The sequence below is a fragment of the Pan troglodytes genome, chromosome 3 (assembly GCF_028858775.2).
Source record: "Pan troglodytes isolate AG18354 chromosome 3, NHGRI_mPanTro3-v2.0_pri, whole genome shotgun sequence".
Classification (NCBI taxonomy): Eukaryota; Metazoa; Chordata; class Mammalia; order Primates; family Hominidae; genus Pan; species Pan troglodytes.
The window spans coordinates 34596449-34614669 of NC_072401.2; the positions used below are offsets into that span (position 1 = coordinate 34596449).

An 18221-nucleotide genomic window follows, 5' to 3' on the forward strand; every position below is an offset into this window, starting at 1 on the left:
TTCAAAATAGTAAGATTTAAATGTTACATTTTAAAGCTTTAAGGATAAGAATAAAAGATAATTCAATTGAATTTGATTTTTAGGTTAAAGATACAGAAGCACTGAGAAGTTAAGTTGCCCAAAATGACATTGCTAGAAGATGGCAAGCCCAGGCATAAGTCTGGGTTGCTATGCACCAAGCTGCAAGCTTTTAACCAGTAGGCTAAACTGCCTTCTAAGTAAATTACTTGGAAGAAATGAATACGCTGTTTGCTTCTTTGCTCCCTAAAGCATTATCTGGCACACCCTCATGATTCAAGGCCCAAGTTACTCTATTCTTTTGATCCTTTCCGCTACAAAATTCATTGATCTTAGAAACAGCTTGTGTGATAGACAAAGCTATAACTAAATGTGAAATGTCATTATTTGGCAATCTGAAATCAAAATTAGATATTCCTTTTTAAATTTCAAAACTTGTATATACACACAGGTATCCTAGATTTTGAAGTAATACACTTTTTATATTTTGAACACTGTTTTTCTCTATTCCCAGTTTCCCCTTAATTTTACATTGCTTGATGTGCTTTCTACAGTCCTTTCACCCTGTCTCAACATAGAGTGCAGGGTAAGCATCCCCCAGAGCTAGCTGTAGTCCCATTCTCCAAATTAGCTGATTATGGGCTGAGATAGATGTCATTCTCTCCGAGGTGTGGAACTTCTTCATCTAAAATGACCAGTCTCTACAGACCAATTAAGCAAAAGAATGCTGAGCCGGCTTCCGACAGGTAAAGCTCTCAAAACACACAGCAACTGTCAGGCTATGAACCTCTAAGCAATTTCTGTGAGAGAACTTTCTGAAAGGTTGAGCTAATGGGTTTGAGTACAGCTGTGCACAATGTTTTGCAGAGCCAGCAAAACTAGGGAAATGTAAGTTTTTGCCAGTTTGCTAGAACAGTGGTTCTCTGCTTTCATAAACAAGGTCCTGTAGATATGCAAGGGATTCCTTCACTACTAAAGACTGCTCTTCATTTGGAGTAAGCATCAATTTTGAACTCAGACCACCCTGTGGCCTTCATCTGCTTAAACATAAAAAAAAGACAAAGTCAAGTTTTATTGAGTAGATTTGGCTACGCTTGTACTTTCATCTGTTCCCTGAGCTTTTATGTTCTTTCCAGGGGAATTTCTCAGCAGCCTTTTCTGCATAATGATATCTGAAATGCTGTCACCACTAATCAATCTCAAACTTGTTTGAAGGGGTATCATATATTACTGAGGAATCAAACTGCATACATTTTCCTTATTTAACATGAACTTTATTATAATAAGGGAAAGTGGAAAAAACTGAGGCTTTGGAATCCAAAGGCTTGGATTAGAACTCTGGGTTTAATCACCTAATAGTTGTGTGTTCCTGGGTAAGTTAGTTAGCCCCTTCCTATTAGCCTTATCATTGTTAATTCATCTCACATATTATGGTGATTAAATCTGCTCATGTATCTGAAATGTGTCCAGGGGGTGCCTGGTACATTGTGTGTGCTTGCTGAGTGAATCTTCCTTACCTATAGTCTAGATATTTTTAAAGAACAAAATTGGTCCGGAATTTTTTATTTTTTAAATTTCATTCATTCATTCACTCATTCATTCATCCAGTCATTCATTTAGTAAGAGATAGAGTCTCACTATGTTGCCCAGGCAGGAGTGTAGTCTATTTATAGGTGTGGTCATAGCACACTATATCCTTGAACTCCTGGACTCAAGGGATCCTCCCACTTCAGCCTCCCATGTACCTGGGACTATAGGAACATGTCATTGTGCCCAGCTAGTCTTGAAGTTTCTTTAAAGACTACTACATTTTTAGTGGATGACACCATTGAGGTTTCCAACTTTATTTCTATGTTTATCAACATTATGATTGTGTTTCACTCAAGACAAGCAAAGAGTGGTGTAGTGGACCAATGTGCTCCATGACCTATTTTTGCATAGTCCATGACCTAATGATGATTTTTACAATTTTAATTGCTAAAGAAAGAGAATATTATGTGACACATGAAAATTATATGAAATCAATATTTGAGTGCCGTTTAAAACATACTCACACGCTTAAGTTTTGTGCTTGCCTGCTTTAGTGCAGCAATGGCCCAGTTGAGTAGTTGCCAACAGAAACCATAGAGTCTACAAAGTCATATACTTTATACTATCTGGCTCTTTACTGAAAAAATTTACAGATCCATGATCCAGAATATTGGATATGGTCTGATCAACATATTAAGAATGATTTCACTGATCATATCACTGCTCAAAAATGTCAATCCATCTATTATGTTTAATATAGAATTAAACAAAATGTGAGCACTGACTGGTATTATTATTTCTTATTTGTTTTTGTGTTTTTTTGTGTGTGTTTTCTGGGATGTAAGTCACACAGATGGCAAATGAAATTCAAACAAGCACTTTATTCCAAAGAACATACCCTGGAGTGAGGAGGCTCTAAAGCTCTAGTTACTCTAGAAAACTTTTCATGTAACTTGTGTAAATCACTTTGCTGACTAGGAACTCATTTTTTTTTTCTATTTATGTTCAAATAACCACTAGCCTTATATTAAAATCTAAAATTCTAGAATTTAAATTCAGTAGGTTTTTAATTTTCCTTACCAAAGCTTCCCTCATCATCTTAAACTTAGTATTTTATTCAATGTCAAAATTTAAAAAAACAGTTGCTAAATATTAATATATACATATTTTAAAAACTTAGTCTTCAACTATTTAAAAGCAGTCTTTATGATTTTTAAATTTAGTTGACCAGAATTTTCTTTAAAAAGTGATAGAAATACAGTGAATTAATTTTTTGACACTGTGGCCTCCTGGCCTAGAAAATAGTAAATACAAAGCATAGCTTTTTTTCTTTATACTTCATGGCTTCCTTTCATATTCTAAATATTTCTAAAGTTACTATGCTTTATTGAAAGCTGTCTGAGTCTAGAGTTTTTGTTTCCATAATATAATTGGAGAAATGTTGAGAAAAACAAGGAGAAAACCGGTACACATTATATTTCTTTGTGTCCTTGTAGACATTTTTTGTTCTTTTCAATTTTTGATCCCAAAATAAATTTGTCCATGTACATACACATTTGAGTGAAAAGACTGATGAAGGACAAAAGGATTTAAATCCAAAGAAACAGGACAGTGCAATAAGTTGTGAAAAATTAGGGCAGTATGGGAGGCAGGAAAAAATTAGGGCACTGTAATTCAGAGATAGGGAGAAGTAGAGGGCAAGGAATAGCATACTATGACAGGTGAAGAATGAGCTGGGTCTACACATTATAAAGAGGGAAGATGGAGCACATGGATAGGGAGGAATAATCATATGAACATCTGCTTACTCAAAATAAGTTGTCAATACCCCAAAGGTGAGATATAAAACAAAACAAGAAAAACGGCAGTGGAAGGGTTCCAGATTGCTTATGAAAAATTTAAGAGATGTTAGGAAGATGAAATAAATTTATCTTTTCCTGAAAAAATAGACCTAGTTTGTCTTTGGGTGCTTCCTTCTTTGTTATGTTCCCAAGTCTTAATTTACTTTGTAAAATTATAATAGATTTTTAAAAAAACATAACCTATTATACACACTGGATTTTATTTTGTAACTACCACAGTTTTAGTCTAAATAAGTACTATTCAAGGCCGGGTGTGGTGGCTCACGCCTGTAATCCCAGCACTTTGGGAGGCCGAGGTGGGCAGATCATGAGTTCAGGAGATCGAGAGCATCCTGGCTAACACAGTGAAACCCCGTTTCTACTAAAAAAAAAAAAAAAAAAAATTAGCCAGTCACTGTAGTCCCAGCTACTTGGGAGGCTGAGGCAGGAGAATGGTGTGAACCTGGGAGACAGAGCTTGCAGTGAGCCGAGATCGCACCACTGCACTCCAGCCTGGGCGACAGAGCGAGACTCCATCTCAAAAAAAAAAAATAAATAAATAAATAAAAACCAAATAAATAAATAAATACTAATCAAAAAGAAGTTCACATAATCCCATAAAGTAATCCCTGATTACTTTAAACCCTAAAAAAAAAAAAGTGATATACAGCTACATGATTAAATATTCAAATATTTACAGAATAATAATGCAAACATTTACATATATGAATGTAAAATTTAAGGCCCCTAATTAAAGTTTGAATTGTCACAACTCATTTTTACTTTATTTTCCTAAAATTCACATTTCAAAATATGTTGACAAAATTAAACAAGTAAACAACAATCAATTCTCCGCCACAAAACAAGAACAACAACTACTGCTACTACAGAAAGAGGGGCTGAGTGCACTAGGTAATGTAGGATTTTTCCTAACAGTAATATCCATATAAATACATAAGCACTACATGAGAAACAGCAGTTTGAGGGAATACACATTTTCTCAGTGTGAGACAAATATCATTTACCAAATCCCAACCGACTTCATAGCTATTGAGAAGAAAACCAATAGAAACCAGCAAATGGTATCCATTATCATGCCGTGTTATAGCACAGTGTGCTCTGAATGTTGTTATTTACTTAGAATAATTTGTGCTCACATTCCTGTGAGCTACTGGATAATAACAGAAAGGTACTTCTTTTTTCTTACTACTTTAGAACACACAAAGTTTTTATCACTTCTGGAGGAATATTGATCCATAGTTTAAATGTGCAATCTGGCTCCAGATGTTTATACTCAATTACTCATGTGTACAGAGGTGCATTTTTTAAAAGAACAAATGACAATCACAAGGATATTATCCAACTAAGATCAAAGAATAAGTTGTTATGATATAGAAAAAATAGGGGAAATCACAAGGAGATTTCATAATGTTTCTTGTGGAAATGGAAATTCACTCCTTTTTTGTTGTTCGAGGGTAAGCCCAGAGATAAATTCACTGGTTTTGTATCCTCAGGTGAATCTATCAAATATATGCTGTAGGTAGTAAAAGTAGGTTTGTTTTCAAAATTTCTTAACTACTATTTGTGTCCTTGTTTAGTGTAAGCCTTCCTATCTATCTCTGTCATGATGCTTTATTATTTTTTGTCAGAACCACTCTTTCTGTATCCACTCATTTGACACAATTTATTCTCAAAATCTAATCTTAATTGCTTGTCAGGGACAAAAATCCCAAGAGAGTACCAACATTCCATAACAGTTTGTAAACATTGGAGAATTCGAGTGTTTGTTCTGTTACTGAAAACTCCCCATAGAATTGGAAGTTAAATTTCTTGGAGGAAAATGCAGGTGACTTTATCATGAATCACTAAATTTATGCACTTCATTACAGAGAAAACAAAGATATTATTAAAAATTTAGATATTATTATTAAAATTATTAATTTTCTCTAGAACTTGAATTAGTAGCATTTTAAAAAATCAGCTGTTCTATTTACTATTTCTGATCAAGTCATTTTATATTATAAATACAGACAATGTATAAATTTCCTCTTTAAAAGACCATAATATGTCAAAATAATAAATAAGCACCTAGATTTCATTGGTGGCCAAATTTTATGCAATCTCTCTTAAGAGTATTTTTGTCTTTCTACCCCAGGAACCCAGCTATATTTTAAACCAAGTACCAAAGCCACCTACACAAACCACCTGCTCATAACCAGGTCCCCAGGCTCAGCTCTCTCCTCCTTTTCTGGCCAAGCAGCTATCTTATATGTCTTGCTATGATCAATATACATATCTGTTGTCATTATCAAGAACACATATTCCTTCTTGGCCCTAAACTAGATATCAAAGAATAGATTAAGTAAAACAGTGATATTCTTGAGTCTATTCACAGTTCAGAATCAGCACTTCAGTCAACCAAGACTTTCCCTTCTCCTCTCAGGATCATGGACACACTGACACAGCTGTTCAAGAAACACTATCCTTACCTTTGCTGTCTGATCCTTTTATGATTTACGGTTTGGGATTTTGGCTCTGATGTCGTTCATTAATTCCTTTATTCTAGTCACTTGTTCAGTTAAGAAAACTATTTCCAGTGTCCTCTATGTACCAAACACTATCATGGTTCCTGAAACATAACAATAATAGCCAAATTTATTGAGTGCTTACTATATGAACTAAAAACTTGACTCATGTGTCATGATATACCTTGGAAAATCATACTATGTATATGTTAATATTATGTCCATTTTAAAATAAATCAAATTGAGGCTTAAGGAAGTTAAAAAACTTAAGCAAGACTATACAGTAGAATTAGAATCAAGATACTAGAACCCCAGAGACCACATTCTTAACCCTAAAATAAAGAAATAAATACAAATAATCATAAAAAATGAATCTTCTGGTAAAGGAATTCTTATAATTTAGTGGTAGAAGTCAATAATCGTTAATTGCACTATAATTAGGCTAGCATAGATCTATGCACATGCTGTTGTGGTCAGATATAAAATATGTGATAGCATATTTAGAGGAAAAATATTTTTACATTGGTCACATCACTTCATTGTCTTGTTGCTTCCAGTATCTTTGAATAGATTATAGATTATTATGCAAGATAATAAAAGGAAAAGTCCAATTTATCCATTAAGTTATTTATGTCCATAGCATGATATTTGTTTTTTCGTCTTTTATAACTGTCTGTGCTAATGGCTGGTGTGTTCCACTATCCATTCACTTCTCAATTTTCTTTTTGTAACAAAGTAGAAGAATTTAATGTTCTTTATTAATTAGCATTTATTAAATAAAATTACTTCTTCCAGCTTTATTTGACTTAAAAATTTTAATTACTGTAAAATCAAGAAATAATTCCCATTAACTTACAACATGTTCTATATCTGCAATCTATATTTTTAGAAGCTTCTCTTGACCTCCTATCTGCCTTCAGGTACTGCCCTATTTTTTGTCACTTTTCACATGAAAACTCAAATAGTTGGCTGTAATCCATTTCAAGTTTCTGAATTTCTTTTCTTTGCTGAACTTGTGCCCCTGGAACTCCACTGAAGCTGTTCATGTATATATCACCACTGACCTCCTATTACAAAGAACAAAAGCCCTTTGTCTCTTCTCATCTTACATGCTCTCTCAGAATCACTCAGAAAAATTGAACAGCACCTCCTTCTTTAAACAGTAAATTCCCTTGACTTACGTGATATTATGGATTCCTGATTTTCTTCCTGCTTTATTGATGTGTACTTCTGAGTTCCATTTTATGAATCCTTCCCTTTTTTTCAACTTGTAAATATAGTGTATTTCAGGGATGTATTGTTCTTATGTTTCTTTTTTGTAACTTTGTACTTAATACACTATATCTCACGGTAATCTCATCCTGGCTGATATTTCTTGGGGATTGGTTCTAGGACTTCCCAGGGATGCCAAAATCTGCAAAGGCTCAAGTCTCTTATATAAAGTAGTGTAGTATTTGCATATAAACAATGCACATCTTCCTATATTCTTTAAATAATCTTTAGATTACTTATATTACCAATGAAATGTAAATGCTATGTAAATAGTTGTTATATAGTGTTGTTTAGAAAATAATGACAGGAAGAAAGTCTGTACACGTTCAGGCCAGATGGATTTTAAGATATTTTCAATCTGCTGTTGGTTAAATCCATAGATGTAAAACCTGGGGATATAAAGGGCTCACTGTATACCTATCTACATACCCATGATTCATAGATTTGTCTTCAGCCTTAAATTTTACCCTGAATTTCAAACTCATGTAGCTTATACTTGTTTCATTCATTCATTCATTATTCATTCATTTGATCATTATTTTGGCAAATATTCAAAATATTACAATTCAAACACTTTTGTAGGTATTTAGTTTTGAATAAGCCAGGCAAGGTCTCCACACACAGTTCCCTTTTTCTGAAATATTTCTGAAAAAATGACTCAATACATCTGTTTGTGTGTTTGTATGTATGTGTATATATATGTATATGTGTGTATATATGTATGTATACATATATATGGATATTTTGATGGTTATATGAAACTTCAGGCAATATAAAATACCAGACTCTCTGAAGGGCACTTTTGATGTAATGTGGCTATATTCTTCTTTTAGAAAATGTTTAAAATACTGCAACTAGAGAAAGATATCATCAAGATAACTGACTAGAGATGCCCAGCACTCACCTATTCCACAAAGAGGTACTAAAACAGGAAGTAGATAATAACATGTGGAGTAGTGTTCTAAGGGAAAACACTGGAATTTAGCGAGAAAGTGAAAATGATTTTCTGAGACACAAAAACTTAAAAATGGCAGCAAATAGAGGGAGACAAAGCAGCCAGCTGGGATTGACTCTGAGAGAAGAAAAACATTCCATTGTGGAGATAATGCAGTAGGAGATCCCTAGCAATGCACATTCCCTGCAGTCTTAGGTATGGAAGATCCCCTCAGTCCTCATAGTAGAGAACTCCCTGGAACTCATGTGACTCCATTAGTCCAGAGAGGGAATTCACACTGTCACCTCCCCATATCTAGGACCCATGCTGCTGCAGCACAGTGCTATTTTGAGAGTAGACTCCCTCTAGACTACTTTCTGCCCTCAAAACCAAGAGCCCCTGCATCACCACATTCCTAGAGCCCCGCCAGAATCCCCTCACATCCACTCAGAGAGCTGCAGAGTCACAGTGCCAGCTGAACCCAGCAATGCAGCCACATTCCTGGTACATACAATACACTACATCCTGGGGAACAGGCAGTCCAGCACATGAGGGAAGCTGCTCCCAGGATATAAGGAACCAAAGTAACCACTTCCCACAACCTGCAAGCCACATGCTGGGACCCAGTGCTGGTAATAGCAACCTCATGCCCTCCAGTGGTAGGGTCATTACATGCCCATGACTGTTGCCCAGGAACACGAGGATCAGCCTGCACAGGTTACCACTGCTGGCAGCAATTGTGCATGTGCCCATACCTGCTGTCATTGGCAACCACATGCATGCACAACACTGCAACCACTGATGCCCACATGTGCCACCCAGGGGAGCAACAGCTAGCCTACCCAGGGACACTGCTGCCAGTGACAGTGCCCACATATGCCACCCAGAAGCCTGAGGACCTCTCTGTAAGGCTTTTTCCATCCCCCAAAATTCATACCACACCTTCCAAAAACAATAACAGCCTAAGCCAGTAACGAACTTGCAGATACCACTGAGAGATTACAGCAGAATAAATCATATAAAGAATCCATTACTGTGTCCACCCAGAACCAAAGCCAAAGCAGGAAACTCAATCAACACTATAGCTACATCTACAGAAAAATGTCTTACCCTCTATTAGTCCATTCTCACACTGCTAATAAAGACATACCAAAGACTGGGTAATTTATAAAGGAAAGAGATTTAATTGAGTCACATTTCTGCAGGGCTAATGAGGCCTCAGGAAACTTACAACCATGGTGGAAAGAAATGCAAACACGTCCATCTTTACATGGCAGCAGCTAGAAGTACTGAGCAAAAAAAAAAAGGAAAAGCCCCTTACAAAATCATCACTTCTCATGAGAAATCACTATCACAAGAAAAGCAAGAGGGTAACTGCCATCATGATTCAATTACCACCCACTGGGTCCCTCCCACAACACATGGGGAATATGAGAACTACAGCTGAAGAGATTTGTTGGGGACACAGCCAAACCATATCCAATTCCACCCCGGCCCCTCCCAAATCACATGTCCTCACATTTCAAAACACAATCATGCCCTTCCAATAGTCCCCCAAAGTCTTAACTCATTCCAGTATTAACTCAAAAGATCAAGTCCAAAGTCTCATCTGAGACAAGGCAAGTCCCTTCTGCCTATAAGCCTGTAAAAGCAAAAGCAAGTTAATTACTTCCTGGATACAATGGGGATACAGGCATAGGTAAATACACCCATTCCAAGTGAGAGAAATTGGCCAAAACAAAGGGGCTACAGGCCCCATGCAAGTCCAAAATCCAATAGGGCAGTCATTAAACCTTAGAATTCCAGAATGATCTCTGATTACATGTCTCACATCCAGGCCTTGCTGATACAAGAGGTGGGCTCCCACATTGGTCAGCTTCACCCCTGTAGCTTTGCAGCATACACCCCAACTCCTGGCTGCCTTTACAGGCTGGCATTGAGTGGAGTGTCTGCAACTTTTTTATGGGCACAGTGCAGGCTATCAGTCCATCTAACATTCTAGGGTCTGGAGGATGGTGGCCCTCTTCTCACAGCTCCACTAGGCAGTGTCCCAGTGGAGACTTTGTGTGGGGGCTCCAACCCCACATTTCCTTTCCGCACTGCCCTAGCAGAGGTTCTCTTTGAGAGTTCCACCCCTGCAGCAAACTTCTGTCTGGACATTCAGGCTTTTTCATACAGCCTCTGAAATCTAGGTGAAAGTTCCCAAACCTTAATTCTTGACTTCTGTGCACCTGCAGGCCCAACACCACATGTAAGCTGCCAGGGCTTGAGGCTTGCACCCTCAATAGCAATGATCTGAGCTCTACATTTGCCTCTTTTAGCCATGGCTGAAGCTGAAGTAGCTGGAATGCAGGGCACCATGTCCCAAGGCTGCTATACAGCAAGGGGCCCTGGGCCTGACCCAAGAAACCAATTTTCCCTCCTAGGCCTAAAGGCCTGTGATGGGAGGGACTGCCCCGAAGGTCTCTGACATGCCCTGGAGACATTTCCTCATTGTCTTATTAATTAACATTCGGCTCCTTGTTACTTATGTAAATTTCTGCAGCTGACTTGAATTTCTCCTCAGAAAATGAAGTTTTCTTTTCTATCACATTATCAGGCAGCAAATTTTCCAAATGTTATGCTTTGTTTTCTCTTGAGTGCTTCACTGTTTAAAACTTTCTTCCCCCATACCCTAAATCATCTCTCTCAAGTTTAAAGTACCACAAACCTCTAGGGCAGGTACAAAATGCCATCAGTCTCTGTGCATAGCAAGAGTGACCTTTACTCCAGTTCCCAACAAGTTCCTCATCTCCATCTGAGACCACCTCAGCCTGGACCTTATTGTCCATATCACTACGAGCATTTTGGTCAAAACCCTTCAACAAATCTGTAGGAGGTTCCAAACTTTCCCACATCTTCCTGCCTTCTGAGTCCGCCAAGTCTCTAGGAAGTTCCAAATTTTCCCACATTTTTCTATGTTCTTCTGAGCCCTCCCAACTCTTCCAACCTCTGCTTGCTACCCAGTTCCAAAGTAGCTCCCACATTTTCAGGTACCTTTTTCAGTAGTGCCCCACTACCCAGTACCAATTTACTCTATTTGTCCATTCTTATGCTGCTAATAAAGACATACCTGAGAGTGGGTAATTTATAAAGAAAAGAGGTTTAATTAACTCCAGTTCCACAGGGCTGGGGAGGCCTCAGAAAACTTAAGATCATGGAGAAAGAGATAACAAACATATCCTTCTTCACATGGTGGCAGGAAGGAGAAGTGTCAAGGAAAAGGGGAATCAGCCCCTTATGAAACCATCAGCTCTCATGAGAACTTGCTATCACAAAAACAGCATGAGGGTAACTGCCCCTGTGATTAAATTACCTCTCAAGAACTCCCTCCCATGACATGTGGGAATTAAGGGAACTAAAATTTAAGATGACATTTGGGTGGGAACACAGCCAAACCATACTTTTACCTTATGAAAGCTAATCCATAAAATTAAAACTATCAACCATTATATCAGATGCATGGATATAACCGTACGGACTCAAACTTCATTAAAAACAGGAAGACATGAAAGCTGTAAAGTAATGCAAAAATTATCTACTAATATACCTTGAAGAAAGGAAATTTATAAAATGCTTGAAAGGGAATACAAAATAAAGATCTTAATGAAACTCAGATAGCAGAGAATATAGCCAGACAATGCAAAGAAATCAGGAAACCAATTCATAACCTAAATGAGACATTCAATAAAGAGACAGATATCATATAGAAAAGCCAAATGACAATCCTGGAAGTGAAGAATTCAATAAATCAAATAAAAATGCACTTGAGAGTTTCAATAGACTAGACCAAACAAAGCAAAAAAAAAAAAATCTGTTGAGGACAGGTCTTATGATATAACACAGTCAGATCAGTAAAAAAGAAAGGATAAGGGAATAAAAAGAATACAGAAATTCTACATGACATATGCGACACCATTAAGTGCAAAAAATGTTTACTTTTTTTAATGTTCGAGAATGTGAAGAGATGAGAAAATACATAGAATATCTATTTAATGAAATAATAGCTAAGAACTTAAGTCCTGAGAGAGAAATAGAGATCCAGATACAGATAGCTCAAATAAATCCAAAAATTTCAACCCAAATGGTCATCTTTCAGGCACATTGAAGTCAAACTGCCAAACCTCAAATACACAAAGAAAATTTTCTAAAAATAGCAAAGTGTTAAGTCACATAAAAGAAAATGCATATCAGACTAACATCAGATTTCTCAGCAGAAACTTTATAAACCAGAAGACAATGGGCTGATATATTCATCATCCTGGGGGTGGGGAGGGGGGTTAGGAAACACCTGTGAGCCAAAAATACCATGTGCAGAAAGCTATGCCTCATAAGAGAAAAAAAGTCTTTCTGGTACAAGCAAAAATGGAGAGAACTCATTGCCACTAGGCTAGCTCTAAAAGAGCCGCCACGTCTGGTAGCAAAAGGATGATATCTACTATAATGAAAACACACAAAAATATAAAATTCACTGGTAAAGCAGATACACAAATGAGAAAAAGAAAGGACTCAAACACTATTAACTTCAGAGAGAAACCAAACTGAAAAATTAGATATAAAGAGATGAAAAAAGAAACAAAGGATATACAAGGAAAGAGAGAGAAAGCATTAGAGTAAATGGCTAATGCATGTGGGGCTTAATACCTAGGTAACAGGTTGATAGGTGTGGAAAACCACGATGGCAGAAGTTTACCTATGTAACAAACCTGCACATCCTGCCCATGAACCCTGGGACTAAAAATAAAATTAAATTTTAAAAAGTAGAATGAAAGAAAAAGAAAGAAAGAAGGAAAGAAGAAAGGAAGGGAGGGAGGGAGGAACAGAAGGAAGGAAGGAAGGAAGGAAGGAAGGAAAGAAGGAAGGAGAGAAGGAAAGAGAAAGAAAGAAAGAGAGAGAAAGAGAAAGCAAGAAAAAAGAAAAAGTGGGAGGGAGGAAGGAAGGATGGAAGGAAGGATGGACAGATGGAAGGAAGGAAGGAGAACTAACAATATGACAGACATAAGTCCCACCTATCAATAACAACGTTGAGAAAAAAATGGTTTAAATTCTCCAATGAAAAGATAGAGATTTACTAAATCAATTAAAAAACAAGACCCAACTATATTCTGCCTACAAGCCACTCACTTCATCTATAAAAACAATCATAGAGAGAAGAGATGGAACATGATACTTTACACAAATGTAAACTAAAAATGTATAAAAATAGCTATACTCACATCTGACAAAATAGACCTTAATGAAAAATGAAATATGAGAGACAAAAAAGTTCATTATATAATCAGAAAGTAATGAACTCACCAAGAGGATATAACAATTACAAATATATACATACCCAACACCAGATAATCTAGGCATAAAGCAAATATTATTAGGGCTAACAAGAAAGATCAAACTCAATAAACTTTTTTTTCAGACAGAGTCTTGCTCTGTTACCCAGACTGGGGTGCAGTGGTGTGTTATAGGCTCACTGCAACCTCCACCTCCCGGGTTCAAGTGATTCTCCTACCTCAGCTTCCTGAGAAGCTGGGATTACAGGCACCTGCCACCACTCCCAGCTATATTTTTTTCTTTTCTTTTTTTTTTATATTTTTAGTAGAGATAGGGTTTCACCATGTTGGCCAGGCTGGTCTTGAACTCCAGACCTCAGGTGATCTGCCCGCCTCGGTCTCCCAAAGTGCTGGGATTACAGGCGTAAGCCACTGTGCCCAGCCCCAATAAAATATTAATGGAAGAATTCAGCATCCCACTTTTAGCATTTGACAGATCATCTCAATGGAAAATCAACAAAGAAATATAGAACTTAAACTGAACTATAGATCAAATAGGCCTAACAGATATTCACAGAACATGCCATCCAGCATCTACAAAATGCATATTCTTCTCATCAGTACATAGAACATTTTGCAGAAGAGACCATATGTTAGTCCACACAAATCTCAAAAATTCTAAAAAATCAAAATCATATCAAGTCTCTTTTCAGAACACTATGGAATAAAACAAGAAATCAGCAACAAGAGGAATTTTTAAACTCTACAAGTACTGAGAAATAAAACAGCGTGCTCCAAAGAAACCAGTGGGCCAATTAAGAAATTAAGAAGAAAATTTAAAAAAACTTATTGACACAAATGAAAATAGAAATGCAGCATACCAAAACTGATGGAAAACAGGAACCACAAAAGACTCCAAAATGCTAAAGCAATCCTGAGTGAAAAGAACAAGGCTGAAGGCATTACACAACCTGGCTTCAAAATATACTACAAAGCTATATTAACCACAATAACATGGTATTGGTATAAAAACAGAAATAGACCAATTAAAAAGAATAGAGAACCTATAAATAAATTCACATATCGTATTTATAGCCAACTTATTTTTGACAAAGTTTACAGGAACATACATTTGGAAAAGGACAGTTTCTTTAATATGTGGTGCTGGGAAAATTGGATATCCATGTGTAGAAGAATGAAACTACACCCCTATCTCTCACCACGTACAAAAATCAACGTAAAATGGATTAAAGGCTTAAATTCAAGACCCAAAACTATTCAACAACTAGAATAAAACAGAAGAGAAATCCTTCAGAACATTGATCTAGGAAAATATTTTATAGATAAGACTACAAAAGCACAGGCAAAAAAAAAATAGACAAATAGGAATATATCAAACTAACAAGCATCTCTCCAGCAAAGGTAACAATCAACAGAATGCAAAGACAACCTGTAGAATGAGAAGTATATTTTCAAAGTATTCGTCTGACAAGGGACTATATTGGGAATATACAAGTGACTCAAGCAACTCAAGAGCAAATAATAATAACATTCCCGTTAAAAATGGGCAAACATTCTGAATAGATATTTCTCAAAAGACGATATACAAATGGCCAATGAGTATATGAGAAAAAAATGCCCAACATCTCTAATCATCAGAAAAATGCAAACCAAAACCAAAATGGACTATCGTGTTATCCCAGTTAGTATGACTATTATCAAGAAGACAAGGCTGGGCGCTGTGGCTCACACCTGTAATCAATCCCAGCACTTTGGGAGGCAGAGGCAGGTGGATCACCTGAGGTCAGGAGTTCAAGACCAGCCTGACCAACATAGAGAAACCCTGTCTCTACTAAAAATACAAAATTAGCCAGACATGGTGGCACATGCCTGTAATCCCAGCTATTCTGGAGGCTGAGGCAGGAGGATTGCTTGAACCCAGGAGGCAGAGGTTGCTGTGAGCTGAGATTGCACCATTACACTCCAGCCTGGGCAATAAAAGCAAAACTCCGTCTCAAAAAAAAAAAAAAAAAAAAAAAAGACAAAAGTAACAAATGTTGCCAAGAATATGGGGAAAGGGGAGCTCTTACACACCGTTAGTGAAAAATAAAAATTATTTCAGCCATTATGAAAACGGTATGACATTTTCTCAAAAAACAACAAAAATAATTATTTGATCCAGCAATTTCACTACTGATTATTCATCTAAAGACAAAAAAAAGTCAGTATATCAAAAACATATGTAGACATCTGCACCCATGCTTATTGCAGCATTTTTGCAATGGCCAAGATGTGGAATCAACTTAAATGTCCATCAACTGATGAATGGGTAAAGAACATGTGGTATATATACACAATAGAATAATATTCAGCCATATAAAAGAATAAAACTCTGTTATTTTCAGCAACACGGATGAGCTGAGAGGACATTATGTTAAGTGAAATAAATCAAGTAAAGAAAGATAAATACTACATGTTCTCACTTACATGTGAGAGCTAAGACAAATTGATTTCATGGAAGTAGAAAGTAAAATTATGGTTACTAGAGACTGAGAATTGTAGCGACATGGGAGAGGATAGGGAAAGGTTAATTAGGGATACAAAATTATAGCTATGGGAGAAATAAGTTCTACTCTTCTGCAGCACTGTAGGGTGAATATGATTAACAGTAATTTATGGCATGTGCACAAATAGCAAGAAAAGAGGATTTTGAATGTTAAAAAAAGAAATGATACAGGTTGGATGTGACAGATATACCAATTTCCCTGATTTGATCATTACACATTGCATACATTTATCAAAATAATTAATCTGTTCCACATAAATATGTACAATTATTTTGTGTCAAATATAAACAAAGAAGAATAAATGATAACAGCAGAATGCTTGGAAATTACCAGAATATTATTTTGCAGTTGTTCAAGCTGTTTGGACAAAGCCCATGAGGAAGCTGATAAGAATATAGGGTGCTTTTAATTTATTCTGTTTATTCTCACATTATTAAAGACTGAACAGTCTGTCAGGTTGTTTGCTACATTTAACTTTCTAAATTCAATGTATCCATGTTTCTCATCACATGTAAATACCAGTTGGTTAAATATTGCCTAAGCCTGTGTGTACCTGACAAGGATTAAAGAAAGTTTTCAGCAGAAAATAAAGCATGAGAGTCAGTTGGAAAAAAAATACTACCAACAAAATAAAATTGGTGACTACATTGTTATAATACTCAAAAATACTTATTTCTGGTCTATATTATATCTGCTTCTTTGTGCAGCATAGAAGCTGTTGAATTTTAATTTTTCCAATAATTTGCTACAATACTCCAAGACAAAGGAGGCCAAATCTTTCTATCTGTTCTTCTACATCTCCATTTGTAATCAATTCATACATTTATATTTACTCAAAGTGACAATAAAGCTGCTCCTTTAATGGGCAAAATGAATGACAAGGAAAGGGAACATTTAGATTTCAGTTTTCTCTATAGGGTTAATACACAGAGTCTAAATCTGCTTGAAATTTATACCTTAGAGCAGCTTTTTCTCAAAGCTTGATTGTACATTGCAATAATGGAGAAAACAAAATGATATTTTTGTCCAAACCCAGTTGAAAAAATCCTGATTTAATTAGTCTGAGAGTATGGCTCAGAATTTTAAAAAATAGATATTTTAAAATCTGTATAACTTTGAACATTCCCAAATGTTTTAATAGCAGCCACGTTTAGGAATCACCAATCAAGTATGGTTACATCAGTCAAGATCCGATGAAAATAGGTGAAATATTTAAAGGGTTAATAGAAAAGCTCTTTTTTAAATAAAGTAGTGGGCAGTGTTCAGAGAATCAAAAAAGTCAGAATCAACGACATTAGGAAATTTTTACTTCCCCAGGTGTAAGGTAAAAGGAGTGAGTGGCATTAATCAAACCTGTCAAGCACTGTAGCCACGGAAAAGGGGCTTCTGAGGAGGAACCTTGGCCACATGTAAAAAGAAACAAACAAACAAAACTACCCAGCCACATCAAAAAGTAAGGCCCTGTGGAGAGGCAAGGCTTGGGCCCCTCTAATCTCTCCGTAAGCCTCATAAAACATTTAATAAATGTCCTTCAAATTAAACTAGCCCACGACGATTCTATTTCAGGCAACATGAAATTGTTTCAATACAGTAACTGAGTACTGTATTGGTCTGTTTACACACTACTATAAACAAATACCCGAGACTGGGTAACTTATAAAGGAAAGAAGTTTAATTGACTTACAGTTCCATATGGATGAGGAGGCCTCAGGAAACTTACAATCATGGTGGAAGATGAAGGGGAAGCAGACACCTTCTTCACAAGGCAGCGAGAGAGAGAGAAAGAGAAAGAGAGAGGGAAGGAAGGGGAAGAGCCTCTTATAAAACCATCAGGTCTCGTGAGAACTCACTCCTATCACAAGAAGAGCAAGGGAGAAATCTGTTCCCATGATCCAATCACCTCCCACCAGGTCCCTCCCTGGACACCTGGGGATTACAATTTAGATTAAAATTTCAGATAAGATTTGGGTAAGGACACAGCCAAACCATATCAAGTAGTCACAGGCAGTGGAGTTTCAAAGAGATGCAAACGTGGAATTTGTTTTGTCTTATGTTGGACTCAAAGGCACATGAAGGTATGTCAGCAGCACAGGCAGGACCACTGGCTAGTCCGAAGTAAGCAGTGGAGAATTCATCATTTACAATTTGACCTGTGGATTATTTGGAATAAAGCTGCTCTTGGAAGCAAGATTGGAAAATGGAGTGAGAATTTTAATAAATCATCATGA

At 36.5% G+C, this 18221-nt stretch overlaps 1 long non-coding RNA gene across 2 annotated transcripts in view; it reads right to left on the reverse strand.

The window, feature by feature from the left end:
- Window positions 1-17819, reverse strand: part of LOC104006020 (uncharacterized) — a 472234-nt gene extending 454415 nt beyond the window's left edge. The window contains exons 1-2 of one of the 2 annotated variants that reach the window (XR_010156524.1): window positions 17678-17819; window positions 5879-6018 (exon numbers count right to left, since the gene is read on the reverse strand). This is a non-coding gene — a long non-coding RNA (uncharacterized LOC104006020). The remainder of the gene's footprint in view (window positions 1-5878; window positions 6019-17677) is intronic. The other variant, XR_008547478.2, reaches the window with a different exon arrangement.
- Between the last annotated feature and the right edge of the window lie 402 nt (window positions 17820-18221).